General features: G+C 49.1%; 1 long non-coding RNA gene and 1 pseudogene across 1 annotated transcript; both read left to right on the top strand.

Annotated features, from left to right (window-relative positions):
- The first annotated feature begins 5,286 nt into the window (after positions 1–5,286).
- LOC135905999 (uncharacterized) lies at positions 5,287–8,759 on the top strand. Its single transcript, XR_010565583.2, has 2 exons — positions 5,287–6,411; positions 6,954–8,759. It is a non-coding gene; the product is annotated as an uncharacterized lncRNA (long non-coding RNA).
- A 583-nt stretch (positions 8,760–9,342) lies between these two features.
- On the top strand, positions 9,343–14,556 carry LOC135906022 (uncharacterized; annotated as a pseudogene).
- Positions 14,557–15,473: the final 917 nt, after the last annotated feature.

Genomic DNA, 15,473 nt, shown 5'->3' with positions numbered 1-15,473 from the left:
TTTCTACTTCATCTGGTATTGACAATATTAGTTCCAAGATATTAAAAATACCATTTCTATATCCAGTAACATTCTGTACCATATATTCAAGCAGTCTCTGTCATCGGGACAACTGCCCAATGACTGGAAAATGGCTAAAATCATACCCATATTTAAAACTGGGAATAAACACTCCCCGGAAAATTACCGTCCAATTTCATTGACCTGCATTTGCTGCAAGATGCTCGAACATATAATTGCTTCTCATATTTATAATCACCTAGAGTCCAATAATTTCTTTTTTCGCCATCAACATGGTTTCAGGAAAGGATTATCATGTGAGACACAGTTACTCGAATTCACGACTGACCTGCATCTTAACATGAATAATAACCAGCAGACCGATTGCATTTCCCTTGACTTTTCTAAAGCATTTGATCGTGTAGCTCATTGTCGCCTTATTGCTAGATTAACTGCACTTCGAATCGACTCCTTCACTTAATTTTCTTTCGAATCGTCAACAGTTCACGGTTGTTAATAATATTGCTTCGTCTCCTACTTACGTTACTTCTGGTGTGCCTCAGGGCAGCGTTTTGGGCCCTTTACTCTTTCTAATTTACATAAATGATTTGCCACTTAATGTTTCTTCTCGCTTACGTATTTTCGCTGACGACTGCATTATTTACAGATCAATTAACAGTACTGACGACCACCTAGCCCTTCAAAATGACCTTAGCCTAATTCATAATTGGTGTAACACCTGGTTAATGGCTTTAAATGTATCAAAATGTCAGGTTATTTCTTTTAGTCGTAAGCGTGACAACTCACATTTTTAATACAACGTCAATAATAAAGAATTGTTACATACAGTATCGTATAAATATTTGGGTGTTCAGCTAACCGAAAATCTCTCCTGGGCAGACCATATTACAACCGTTTGCGCAAAAGCTTCAAGGACACTAGGTTACCTACGTCGTAATCTGGGTAATTCACCTTCCAACATCCGCAAATTGGCCTATCAGACATTTGTTCGTCCACAGCTCGAGTATGCATCCTCCATTTGGTCCCCACATCCTACATACTTAATCGACATGCTTGAATCAGTCCAGAACCGAGCTGCCCGTTTCATTTCACGTAATTATAGCCATCACTCCAGCGTAACGCAAATGAAACTCGATCATTCCATACAGCCTTTAGTTTTTCGCCGTAATATCGCTCTGTTATCCTTGTTTCACAAATATGTTTATAATGCCACACAATCCACACTACATATCCAGACCACCTCGAACATGTCTCGTCGATTAAATAACCACTTAAGCTTTGCGCGCATGTACGGTACGACACATGCTTTTAACTTTTCCGCACTCCCTACGGCCATTCGCTTGTGGAACAATCTACCTGAGCACATTGCTTCCGAATCAGATCAAGAAAAATTTCGTCATCTCCTACACGAGCATTTTTCAAAATAGCACTTACAAATCACTTTATCTTTTTTCGTTCACTTTGCAAGCTGCTTCGAACTTCCTGTGATATTTTTTTTGATGCATTGCTATCTCGCTCTTGTGAATTGCTATTTTATGCTGCGTCGTGTGTTCACTTGTATTGCCTTGTATATATTATTGCTTTTTTGCGTCTTTTTCCCTGCATATCACTTCAAGAATTGTACCCCCTGATATGTTCATCTTTTGTGTACCACATTAGAAGGATGCTTACTCTGTAACCCCCCTTACACAATGCCCCCATGGGGCCTGTAAGGTATTTTAAATAAATAAATAAATAAATAAATAAATAAATAGTCTGCTACTGCAACTTACAATAAGGCCAGAAAGCTGTGTCCTAATTGAGCGCGAGCCTGGTACATATTTGTTGAAAACCAGGAAGCGGAGCCGAAGTAGAGAACGTCTTCTTTATTCGACGCTTGGAGATCAACTTCCGGTTCGGATGCGAGCGCACGTCTTTTTCTGGCGCTCCGTTTCTTTTCGACAGTTACGCGCGCTGTTCGCCTCTCACCATCTTCTGTCGCACATCCTCTTCATCGGTGTCGCTTCGGCCACACGTCGAGACAAGCCTCGGAAAGGTGCGTTGCTTTCTGGCCGTTTTACGGCCGCTTTTACGCGCCAGCCTAATGCATGGCCACGACTGCGTTGATGACCGAGCCCGGGTCATCGAAGCTACCTCCATCTGACGACCACGAACAACGCCAGGGACAATCAGCTTTGATGACGCCTGCCCAAGACTGGGGCCAGGAAGCGGCTACGCCACGTCCCGAAGGCGTTCCGGAAGCGTCTACCACAGAACGCTCGGCTGGGATGCATGAAGAACGCTGTGGGCATGCTAAGCTCATCTGGGTGCCCGCGCACGCAGGCCATCCAGGCAATGAGATGGCCCATTCTATCGCTCGAGTAGCCGTCAACCGAGCCACGCCGTCCGATGACCTGTATAACGCCAGAGACCGATTGGTCGAATATCACGAGATAACCCTCCACTACCGCGAAATGCGGTTGAGATACCCTCCCCCAGATAAATCCTTAACAAAATTCCAACAAAGTACCTGGCGCCAGCTTTAGGCACAAACTTTTCTTTCTCCAGCTTTTCTCGCCCTGGTTCATCCAGGCCTATATCAACAGGAATGTACGCTCTGCGGCGCAGCCCGCCAGCGTGTTTTAACCTAGAGCTAACTTCCATCACCTTATGTTCCTATGCCCTGAGCTCCAGCCACCCTCTGAGTGGCAACTCACCGACGTCGAGGGATGGGAGACCGCGGTGTCTAGCTCCAACCCAGCCGACCAAATACGGCTGGTGGACTGGGCTCTGAGGGTCGCCGAGGGCCACAAACTCCCGGACACCCTACGCGCTCCTGAGCCCCCTCACAAGTAATGTTGCAAAAAGGCTCAAGCAATAAATGTTTACCACCACCACCCACCGCTGACCAACAACATAGACGCGAACGCCACAGACGAAAGAACAATGGGGAACCGAATAAACGCAGCCTCAGCCGCCACCGTCGTGATAGAGACCGCTCTGCTAGTCTGTCAACGATGGCCAGTGCGGTATCGAAACGAACACGGCACGACTCTTTCACGTCATCGACCTACAAAGACGCGTCCACCCCTTCCAGTGACGAAGACGACATGCAAACACAAGCACCACCGACATCCTCAAGCCTACAGTCTGATGTGACAACGCCACGTCAAGCAGAGACTGCATTGCACGCGTCTCAAGAACTGTTTTCTTACGCAAACTCAACTGAGAAGTTAGAGACAAGTCGAGACGCCGGAGCCCTCTCCCAGGACGCGTTTGAAGATTACGGTGACGGAGTGTGGAAAGTGCAACGCCGTAAGCACAACCAAACGCGGCCCGAGAAGGAAACACCGCCGAGCTGCCTTTGTGCTAGTCGTGAAACCACGGGTAAACGTGGGGCTCACGACTGTACCAGGCAAGGACCTCCACCGCAACTTCGTGATGGCCACACCCGCTGCCGTCAACACCAAGCCTTTGACGTACACGTTGCAACCAGCATCTAACACCATAAGATTGCTCGTTCACGACAAGAGGCAAGCAGACGGGCTTCTCAAACTTTCACACCTAGACGTGAACCACGGACAGATACTGGTACAAGTGTATCAGGCACCCGGGCGAGACATGTGTCGAGGTGTTATATACAACGTTGACTGCAATGAAACAAAGGCTGAACTCCGGGCAGCCTTGACCTGTGAGCACCGACGTATCCTTGACGCGCGCCCAAAGGGAAAGCGTGGGGCATGTCTACTGACTTTTGAAGGACGCCACCCCCCTAACAGAGTCGTGTATTACGGCCGCATCACCCGAGTTTCAATTTACGAACCTAAAAGCATCGTGTGTAATCCTTGTCATCGCTTTGGTCACAAGGAGGATGTCTGCCCGCACGAAGCGGTATGTCCTACATGCGGCAAGACACACGAAGGTAGTACTACTGGCAATGAATGCAAACAGACGACGCCCAGATGCCGCAACTGTGAAGAAGAAGGTCACACGGCGACTGACCCGGAGTGTCCAGCTAAACTGAAGTCCGACGCGAAAATTGCTAAGAAACTCCGCTCAAGGCCCCGCTCTCGTCGTAGAAGGCACGGCGCACACCGATCGAGAAGCCGCACTAGAACTGTCCCGTGCCATGACGTCAAATTGACGCAGCAGCTACTTGAAAGTGAAAACATCTCAACGCAGCCACGTACCATAGAGGAAGCAGTGAACGAGATTGTTTCAAAGAACTGCGCACAACCAACAACGGGAGGAAACGGATGCAACCTCAACTACGCAGCAGCGCTCAAGCGAACTCAACCAAGTGGAGACAAACCGGCGAACTCTTTACCTTATACCACACCTATGCTGCCTTCACCATCGCAGCTGGCTGATACATCGAAAGACAGTGTAGAAGCTGAGATTGCGGAACTCGCACGACAGAACGTCGAACTGCGGCGGAAACTAGTAGAGAACGAAAAAAGGCATGCAGCACTGCTCGAACGTGTTCGTGCCAAGCGACAGCAGCAGCCATGCAATCCGCGGGAGCTCACTAAAGCCCAAGGAACAACCTCTAGCTACTACCACACAGCAGACAGACCTGGCTCTGCTGGTACAACTTTTGCACCCTCTCCTCCAAGCGCAGGAGAAGCACTTCCAACGACAATATGGCTTGTTCCAACAGCTCTTCGCCTCGCGTCAATAGCCACCCGGCTTAGCGTACAGCCCTCGACAGTCCCACTCCACACGTTTTACAGTGGAACTGCCGAGGGCTCGGCACTTGTGCGACAGAACTGAACCTCTTGTTTGACTGCGTCGGACGCCCCCTTGCGCTTTTACTTCAAGAAACTAATGGCACAGATCGGACACTACGACAGTTCAATGGTTATTACCAACCGTCAATAAAGCATAGAAACAGGAAACGACACCGAAACCCGCAGCACAATGGTATCGCCAGTGCAGCCGAAGAATTTGTAACACGGGGCCAAGCGGCTGTCTTTGTCCGCACAGACATTCCGCAAACGCAGATTGACACTTCTCAGTACTCGACTGCCGTGCAGGAGGTGGTGGCTGTCCGTTGCAAGATTGCAAAGCGAAATGCAGTGCTGGTATCGGTATACATGCGCCCAGAAGTTAGCTCCCGCCCAATGGGCATTGAAACTCCCTCGGACGTCCGGATAAGATCCCGACGTCCAAGTCCTACAGCAGTCGTCCTGGGGACATCCAGTGGATATCATTATCGGACTAACTTTAACATCCACTTCTTATCCTCCTGCGGACATCCTTAGGTCATTCGTGCTGGACATTTCGCCAATATCCTGAGCACGACTTTGTTCGGATTTGAGTGACGAACTGCTCCCTTGCTGAGCATTTCTACGCTTGCAAATACCAACGTAGAACCGACCTCGAGTTCATTCAAGCTATAGCCACAGCTAACTTTGTTGAATAGAGGCATCAACGTTTGTCGGCGAAATATCAACGAGTCTTCAAACATGCGGCATAAAATAAACCACATTCGATCTAATTCTACCCGCCCATGGGATTTCCTTCTTTTGGTGGAGAGCATACAGGTACCCACGGAGGCAGGTTAGTGGACTGGTTCTAATTATAACGAACAGCGTGATCGTAAAAGGTACGTGCATGCACATGTGACCGCCTCACTATTATTACTTGCAGAGCCACAGAATGATTTCTGTGCTTACAGTGCTCACGCGTTATCACGCATATCCTTTGTGAGCCATCACGCTCGCCAGGCATCGATGTGACCAGAGATCAACTGCGCCATTGTATAGTTGACGTCCATTCACGACGCTTTTCAAATAATAATAATTAACAGCAGCCACACATTTGGAAACTTCATAAATATTTCGATCTTCTCTAAAGATGCAGAAAACGCGCCGCAAGCATACCCAATACTACCAGCACAATCTTTTCTGAAGCTTCGCATACCCTGCATTTTTTTTCTTTTTTTTTTGCGGGAGGCTATTTCTTTTTATCGTGCGGGTTCTTTCCGGCAATATTTTTGGAAGTGTGCATCGGCAGAATTTCACTGGTGGCATTAACCCTTTCGTGTTTACATTGATGTTGTGACAGTTAACAACACAATAATTTCCAGTCATTCGAAGAGGCGCCGTCGGAAACAAGAGACGTTTCGCGCGCAGCGCGAGCTAAGCGCGGGCGCGACCTTGACGGGAAGCGGCGAATACGTACACCTGTGGGAGGTGAAATCATTCCGCCGGGAGAGAAGCGAGCACCATGCGAGCGCTGGCCTCTAGGATGAAACTTGGCCTGCGAAAAAGGCGCGAAGGCGAGCGTTTCGCGCGCTTATTGTGAGTGCGGAGGCGCCATTTTCAGTTGTCACTACGGCTGCGCAAGGTGGTCAAGACTGTTGTTTCTTTCTCCTGAGCTCCTGGCCGGGTTGGCCCCGCAGTAAAGGTAAGATGAAGCGTGCCTGGACTTTATACTGTACCATGTGTTGTCGGTGTGGTCTACAGGCCACATATGCGCAGTAGTTCGCGTGAGCGCCTTTCTTTTAGTCGCATATATGCAAGGAGGTGCTGCTGTACGCGATTGCTTGCGGTCAGATATGTTGCTGGGAGCTGCTACTCACTATTAATACGGTGTAGTGCGCGTAAAGTATGCAGAAAGCTCGCAAGAGATTTGCTGAAGAGAAAGCGGCACGGGAGACGAAAAAATCCCTTCAACTTCTCCATTCTGCGTGCACCGGGCAGGAGTGTTCTTCGACCGAGCAGCCGAGCGCCAATACCACTGAACCACTGCTACGGGCTAGAATACTTGTGACTTTAAAATTCCTTTTCTGGTGTATTGGCTGGAGTAGTGCCTTCATAGACTGCAGTTGATCATTTGATATTGTAACATTATTTGTGCACAATTTTGTGCTTAAATTCATTGTTTTCACAGTTTTCTTCTCCATTGAATGACTGATTTACAATGCTGATATTTATGTCACTTTTCAGATTCTGAGTGACAAAAGGGTGTGAAATAGAAGGCATCAAGGCATCAGTGGGCATTTTGTCTTCACTGAGTACTTCAATGAGTGAAGGGCAGCCAGTCCACTGCAGTCTTTCTTTCTCGCAAGTCATGGCTGCATGCTTCTGAACGGCCTTTTTTGTGTGTATCGATCTTAATAGATTTGCTGCTGACATGTCTCCTTTCTTGTAGTCCTCTCACTATATTTCTATTATTTTGTAATCGATTCCATTGCAGTATTTTTGTCAGTCTCATGCGGCTACTTCCGTTGCAGTTTGTGTTACCACTAAAGAAAGCTGAACTAGCTGGTAAATGTTCACACTTTTGCATACAGCACAACATGCATAAATGCACAGTACCACTTGTGTGTACTTCCTGTTGTCCATTGTCATGTTACGTGGTATTGTAGGAACCATGCTAAAGTGTAAGCTTACTACTATCTCAATTCAAGTGATGGCTAAGTTCTAGTGTGTTGCAAGGTGAGGCTACGAAACAGTTTGATTACATTTTATTATGCCTCTTTTGTGTTACGATGTGGCCGTGAGTCGGAAAGGCTGCACTATATTGAGCAGTACTGCATGAGGACTCCAGTTTCAGTATATATCAACCGTTCCGTTCATTGCTATTTACTTCTTTTCCTCAGGAAGAGGTGGCAGGGCTACTAGCATGTAGCAAGTCAATGCTACACATATTTCACATTTAACCATTCTGTGTCACTTCCAGATTTATGTTTATTTGTTACAAACAATAATTTCCTTGATAGTTATTTCACTGTGAAGTATTTATCATTTATGCTGGTCTTTGCTGGCGGCAAAAAGTCTGCTCTCTTCTAGTCGTTTTACTTTTATGCGTAGCGTTGTATTTGTTTTCTTGCTGTTAGCCCAGAGTTTTTATCTAGTACATAGCGAGAATCACTGTTTCAGTTCTTATTTGCATTTTGTTTTACTGTGACTTACTTTTTCGAGAAGAAACAGTATTTTATTTGTAGTGCATTGCAAGTTTGTAACATTTCAGCTACTGTTTGCATAGTTTTGTTCGTATGCATGTGTAAACCAAGGAGGGATCATTTGCCGTTTCCAAGGTATTGCTAGAATATGAAAAAAAAAAGGCGCAGTCCAGATAATTTATGTCTCAGCTGTGTGATATTTTAGGTGTGAGGATTGCTAGTACCTTTATGTTCCTTGTATACTCATTACTGAATGTAGTGAAACGCGATAGCGTACTGATCGCCAACTTTTTTTTCGGGGATAGGAGCCTCACCTCAAGACTCATTCACGCTAATGAAACAGTGAATGCCTGCGCTCTGTTGCTGTCTCGTATACCATGTGGCATTCTGAGCTTTTTTCTCATGCTCTCTGATGTCAAGGTGAAGAATAATCGTACTATAGTGAAAGAAGTGTACCATGCTTTTGAAGTACCCCGAGTGCTACACCTGGCCCTGCCCACCTTGATGTTTCTAAAGATATACTACCGATAGTGGTGCTTAGTAAACACTCTTATATTATGTGATCACATCTCACTCTTGTAGCCCTTGGGGGCTGGAAATTTTAATGTACTGCTGTAAAAGCTGTCACCTGCAGACTTTGTCTTAGTTTGTGCTAATAAGTTGTTGGCTTTTATTATAATGCAGGACTGTCACATATTCTTTCTCTGAATGTTACAGGTTTGCAGTATATCAATTGTCTCGTGACCAGTTCTGTGTTTGAGTACTTGTAACACTTGCATCACTATACCGGCTCTCCATGTATTAAATCGAGTTTTTGTAATGGAAATAAATAAAAATTTCTGTGAAAGTGATTGTCCATTTTATGTAAACTTAGCTTGCTTTGGAATCTTTGTTCCATGGGTGCAAGTTGTATTTTCATTGGTGCATGTCAGTATACTGCATCATCTTTGCAGCACAGATTCTACACAAAGCCAATGTTTACGCTAACTGTGCTATTCAGCCCATTTAAATAAAAATGAACATCCTGCAGACATCCCTTAATGGTCCACAGTTCGTCGTACGGATGTCTGACGGACGTTTAGCAATAAAAACCTAAACAAATTCTTGCGTCCGAGGAACATCCGTATATCCGTTCTAGACATCCACGGGACACCCCTCGGACTGCCAATTAGTATGCGCCTGCTAGTCCTGTGGATGTCCGCCGTACGCCCTTAGGCGATCTGCGGACGTCCTATGGATGACCAAGATATCCAGAAGTGGTAGTCCAGTAGACGTCCAGAGGAGTTCGAATGCCCATTGGGCGTACACGCGGTTCATTCACGTGGATTCACGCTTTGCGGAGACGTTACCCAAACGACGACTTACTGATAGGCGGCGATTTCAAGGCCAAGCATCCGCAGTGGGGCTTTGACTATCACACGCCCCGCGGAATGGCGCTCGCAGATGCCACGGAGTCAGCTGACTTAGTGCTCGCAAATGACACCGACTACCCCACCCGCGCCGCCCTGCATAGTGGACAACGTAACACGACCCCAGACCTGACGTTATCCACACCAGCCTACTTGAAAGACTGGCGATGCGATCCGGACGCCTGGGGCAGCGACCACTATCCACTGTGGATTACTTTGAACGTGGGACGAAAGCGTGCGGCCGGGCGCGCTGTGCGCACGATCAGATGCGATGCCTACAGAAGAGCATTTGCGGAGCAACCCAAGACTTCATCCGTACGGGAGCGGGCGTCACGCGCCCTGCGCAAGGCCACTACTGAGACTGAGGTGAGAGCTGATGCTCCGGCGCCGGACATACATATGATAAACCTTTGGGATGCGCGCAAGCGAGCACAGTTGACGTACGAAGCCAATGGCCGACGACATCGCGACCGTGTGCGACTTCGACGTCGCACTGCCATCGCTAGAAGATACGCCAAGCGCCTGTATCGGGAACGTTGGAGCCAGCACTGCTCCTCATTCAACGAAAGAACTGGCCTCCACAAGGTGTGGCACACGTTCAAGGCTATGACAGGTCAGCGTAAAACACGCAGCGCTATTTCAAACGTCTTGCTCAAAACTAGCCAGTCAGTCAGCCAACTCCAAGATGATGCCGCGAACACGTTTTTTCCCCAACCGGCGACGCCCCCGACCATCGACATTTACCGGAAAACGCCGCCAGTGACCGATGAGGGCATCCAGGCCCCATTCTCCCTCTTCGAGCTCGAACAGACACTTTCTTCCATCAACGCGTGCAGTGCGCCAGGCTATGACGGCGTGACGTGGGCGGCTCTGAGGAATCTGGAAGAATACGCAAAAAAGCAACTTCTCGAGGAGATTAACGAAGTGTGGATCAACGGTGAAATCCCAGCAGGATGGAAGCATTCGATAGTCACACCCATACCGAAACCAAACATGTACTGTCGAACATGCGCCCTGTATCTCTCACACTTACTACGTGTAAGCTGGCGTAGCGAATGGCCTTGACACGCATATCTCACTTTCTAGAAACAGAGGGTCGCTCTCATCCAGCCCAGACAGGGTTTAGACAAAACCTTGGCACTCATGACAGCCTCCTACTTGTGAGGGAAGGTGTACTGCGTCGAAAGACAGTCGGTCGCGCAAAGCGACACCCGAGCGTCCTGGTGGCGGTGGACCTCCGTAAAGCTTTTGACGCTGTGACGCATGAGGCAATCATCGAGGCAGCTGAGAGGCACGGAATCACGGGCCGCCCCCTCAACTTTGTGCATTCCTTCCTTCAAGATCGCACTTTTTCCATACGGGTCGACGGAGACGTCGGGAAAGTTACCCAAACATAGTGGGAGTCCCACAAGGCTCCATACTATCACCCCTCCTCTTTAATTTGACTATGATAGGCCTGACTGAGCGACTGGAGGCTATTTCCGAACTGGGCTTCACAATTTACGCAGATGACATCACGTTATGGACTGCATCACGACCAATTGATGAGCAGCAGGAGACCCTGCAGGCGGCACTTGACGTTATTGACGACTACCTGCCACAAACTGGCATCCGGCCATCTCCAGAGAAGACAACCTATGAGGTGATCCGAGGTTCAACGCAGGACGAAGCAGCCCTCACGCTCACTCTCGCAGGCAAAACGCTGCAGCGAGCAGAAAAATCAGTGCGCGTTCTCGGGATACCTATTGACCGCACAGGCACAGCGGATGCGTGGCTCGCAGACCTTCGTCGGACATGGCACAAAACTCTGCACCTCATAAAACGAATCTGTTTCCGCAGGGGCGGTGCTGGTACCGACGTATGCCGAAAGCTTGTTAGTGCTTTGCTGACATCCCGAGCGATATACGGAGCGCGCTGTTATGACCTGCTTGCTCAGCACTGGACACAGCTAGAGGTACTCCACATATCAGCTCTCCGTGTTATCACGGGGCTCCCGAAACACACACTTGTCGAGGAGCTACATCGCTATGCGAAGTTGCCTACCCTCCGTGCAACCATCGAAGCATCGAAGGCAGGACACGAGGAACGCCTGAAGCACACCAGACAAGGCAGGACTATACTGGCCTACATGGGAAAGGATATATCAACTTTGCCACAACTGCCATCCGATATCTCCCCGTGGGATGACATTGCTGTCGTCGACACTACACCAACGCCCCGAAACATGGGTGCCCAACATGCGCACCACCGGGCAGCATTCGCTGCGTGTCATGTGCAGACATTGGCAGACGCACCGCCAAGCCATGAACAAGTGTACACTGACGCAGCTTTCGACCCACGCACCAACGAGGGAGCAGTCGCCTACCACGTAGTGGGTTCTTGTGAGACACATTCTACCTTTACAACTGCTGATGCTGACGACCCAACGGAACTTGAACTCCGCGCAATAGTCTGGGCATTAGATAGAGTTTCAAGCACGACGCAAGCAAAACACATCGATATATACACCGACTCTCAGTATGCGCTGCATGCCTGCAAGTCGCGCCACACATCATCATCGGAAGTACTCCTCGTCAAGCAGGCCTTCAGGCGTGCGGAAGCCCACGGGGTCACTGCAACACTTCATTGGATCCCTGGTCACCAGGGCATCGAGGGAAATGAGAGAGCCCACGAGGCGGCGCGCGCCCTTCTTTCCAACCGCGTCGTCTCCCGGGTTCCTTCAGAAGCCCTCACAACCAGCACAAGCAACACGACAAATGGAGCCCCGTATGACCCCGACAGAGCTCTGAGAGCAGCAGCCAACCGACGCAAAAGGGAACTCCATGCGAGTGTGCCCTCAGACCCAGACCCACTTCCAGCGGGTCTTCCCAGGTCGGGGCAGGTGCTGTTGCATAGGCTCCGTTCCGGCTTCGTCCTCACACCGGATGTGCTGGAATGGTGGCGACAGTACCAGCCACGCCGGGAAAGACGCCCTCCATCTCCGTCTCCCAACTCCCTTCCATCGCAGGAACCCGGCCATCCCACAGCCTCCGCGGATCAAGAAGCGCTCCAGACGCCACACAGGTGCCCTGACTGCGACATGGCTACGCGGCCATCCGCAGCCTATCTGTTTTCGGAGTGCCAGTGACACGCTCAACAGCGGGACCACCACCTGAGGGCGGTGCGAGTGTCGTCCTACGAGGAGTGGATTAGACCGGTAAATGGATCGATGGATTCTGACAGGGCCATTCTGGACTCGCTCTTGGCTTTCGCCAAGGACGCGCAGCTTCTAGGACGGCTCTGAATACGCCTCCCTCCTCCTCTTCCTATTCCCCATTATAGGCCTTCGCGCCATCCTTTATTAAATACATTTTGTCATCATCATCATTCGACGCTTGCTAAAAACAACTAAAAAAATGCAGGCGCGCGCTCGGCTCCACGCTCGTTTCTCACTTCGTCTTCTCTTCTTTTTCGGAGCATAATATTCAACAGCTCCCGGCCGAACAATTTGCGTATGCTTGTTTCTTTTCAAGACGGAGCTTGTCCAGCAGATTCTAGGTGGTACCGCATCTGTGCCGGCCTCCGCAACGTGTGGCCACTAAAAGTGCGCACTTTGCATGAGCGAAATTTGCCATCGGCAAAGCCGTTGGCACCATGAGCACTTTGCTATGCTCGTGGTGGAACCATTACTGGCATGTGTCTTCCTGATGGGCGTAGGTGCCGCAGTGGAAGCCGTCGCAGCCACCATTGCTGACGTGCTGCTGGTGCATGCGTCGGGTGTTATGTGACTGGCCTGCCCTGGCCCCGGCCCAGACAGCATTCCTAGCCTTCCAGGGGTTAAAGGTGGTGGCTGCTGGGGTGAAGGTAATTCCTTTTCAAGGCCTGGCGAGCTGTTGCGGGTGGCCATGGCTTGAGACTGTCGTGGAAGTGGCATTCGCTCCACCTGGACAACGGGGGCCAGCGTGTGGTTGTTGCGTTTTAGCCTTTTCACCCCACTCCTGTGCCTCCCTGACAGTGAGGACCCAGATGGAGCCTTTGCTGTTGACGACGGGCGCCCGGCAGGCCCACTCGAGTGTCGCAGGGCGGAAGACGATAACGTTGAATACGACGATGAGGACGACGATGACAAGAAGCTGTGCCCCGACGACTTCCCTACACCCGCCGGGTGGAGCACGCACGTGTCAGCAGTGTGGTCACCCCTACCAAAATTGTCGATGCTCCCATTCCGCTGCTCCAAGTGCTTTCGCAGAGCCTGTGGTTTTGTGACTTGGTTACATATTTCACACACAACTAAATAGATATCATCCCACGCTAGACAAAATCCGAAAGTCCCATATCCTCTTTTCTTAATTTCATGACATCGCTTTCTATTTTCGTTGTCTCTGCCTCTGTATCGTTTTCTTCGTTTTCTGGACTCTTGAAGCAGATAGTTTCGGCCCAAGAATTCCATGACTGTCTTGAGTAGCCGACACACTATTGGTGGCCTCCAGTCTGTGAAGATCTTTCAATAGTTTGGCAGTAGAAGGGTATTTGTCTTCTACTAGTTGTAAGCGGTATCGCAGAGTTGCAGCAAGGAGAAAGGGACTGCTGCAGGCACCAAAAGGAACCCTTGTGATGCGCAGTTCGTTAATATTGGAAGATCCTTCTTCAAACCAGAAGTAACGAATCGCGTCTCGGTCAGCCAGCGATATTTGAAGAAACGCTTTTTTCGATATCGGCGGAAATTATAATCTTGAAGCTGCGAAACTTCAGCCGTAAGTCGATAATGTTGGGATTCAAATTCGGTCCTGTCCACAAGATGTCGTTGAGTGAAGGTGACTCCGGAGCATGAGAAGAGGCGTCGGATACCATCCGTACTTCAGTCGTAGTTCTGTCGCATCGCACTACTGCTCGGCGTGGCATAGAGTACGTGATATGTTCACTCGTACTGTCCATTGGGACCTTCTCAGCGTAGTCTTTGTTATAGTAGCTCCTAATGGCAGTGTCATATTCCTTCTGAAACTCTGGTTCTCGATGTAGTGTTCTCTGCAAGGACTCCAGCCTCTTTAATGCGACATCCCGGTTATTTTTAAGCTGGGAACAATTGCTGCGCCATGGCACTTCAACTTGATTGCGACCATTGTTTCCAACAGTTGTTTCCACGAAGTTCTTCAGGACGTGCTCGTCATCTTTCGAAAGTCTTTCTTCGTTAGTCAGTCCCAGATGTTCTACTTCCCAGGAAGACCTCAGTTGCTGGGAAACGTTGGCTTCCGTTAGGCATATATTGAAGTTCCTTATAGTTTCCCGCTTGTAGAACTTAGGGGGACTTCTCGCATCTCCATGAACTGTCCGTCCTATGATAGTTTCGATGGCGGTCAAGGAGTCATCCAGTCGATGAATTCTTCCGCTGACGAGCTGCCAGTAATAGTCTGCACCTATAAGGACGCTTATTCCAGGCTCAGGCGGGACTTGAACTGCGTTGACGTCAGCCAAACGTAAGTTCGTGCTTTTCAACTTTGCAAGTACATTTGTCTCTGTTAATGCTGACAAGTCATTGCATATTTCGGGAATTTCTATAGCTTCTACTTCAAGTGAGTTTGAGTTGTACTGGCTATGCAGCGTGACTCGCACTCTCCGATAATGTTTCCGCGGTGCTGGAACGTTTCCAAATCCCGAGATGGTGAGCTGCTCTTTGGCTAACACAGTGGCTTTCAGCTTCCTAGATAATTCTTCCGTAATAAAGCTGCGTTGACTGCCACCATCAACCAACATTCTTACAAAGCATTTGCTTCCATTCCCAGAACCCAAACTTGGGCGGTCTGCAGAAGAACTGTGCACTTTGGCGAATCTGTTGACGAGCTGGAAACAGTTGGCTGCGTTTCCATATTCTTCTGCTTCCATTTTGGGTCGCACATCGTGGTGATATGGCGCCCCTTGCATTTCGCACAGCTTAATCTCTTCCAGTTTCGGCATTCCTTCGCTTTGTGAAATTGTCTAGTGCAGCGGAAACAACGTCCTAATTTGCGTAGTTTCTCTTTTTTCTCGTCTATTGTTAGTTCCGCTGAGCAGACATCCATCGAGTGATCTTTGTCTCCGCATAACATACAATTCTCTGGAATCAGTTTCACGGTTAGCATAGATGCCGAATCTTGGAAATGCTCATTAGATCGTCGTTTTGCGGTTGAGGCTTGTTC

This window comes from Dermacentor albipictus, chromosome 1 (assembly GCF_038994185.2).
Source record: "Dermacentor albipictus isolate Rhodes 1998 colony chromosome 1, USDA_Dalb.pri_finalv2, whole genome shotgun sequence".
Lineage (NCBI taxonomy): Eukaryota > Metazoa > Arthropoda > Arachnida > Ixodida > Ixodidae > Dermacentor > Dermacentor albipictus.
Note: the sequence above shows the minus strand (reverse complement) of the source record. Positions and strands in the feature narration are given on the sequence as shown.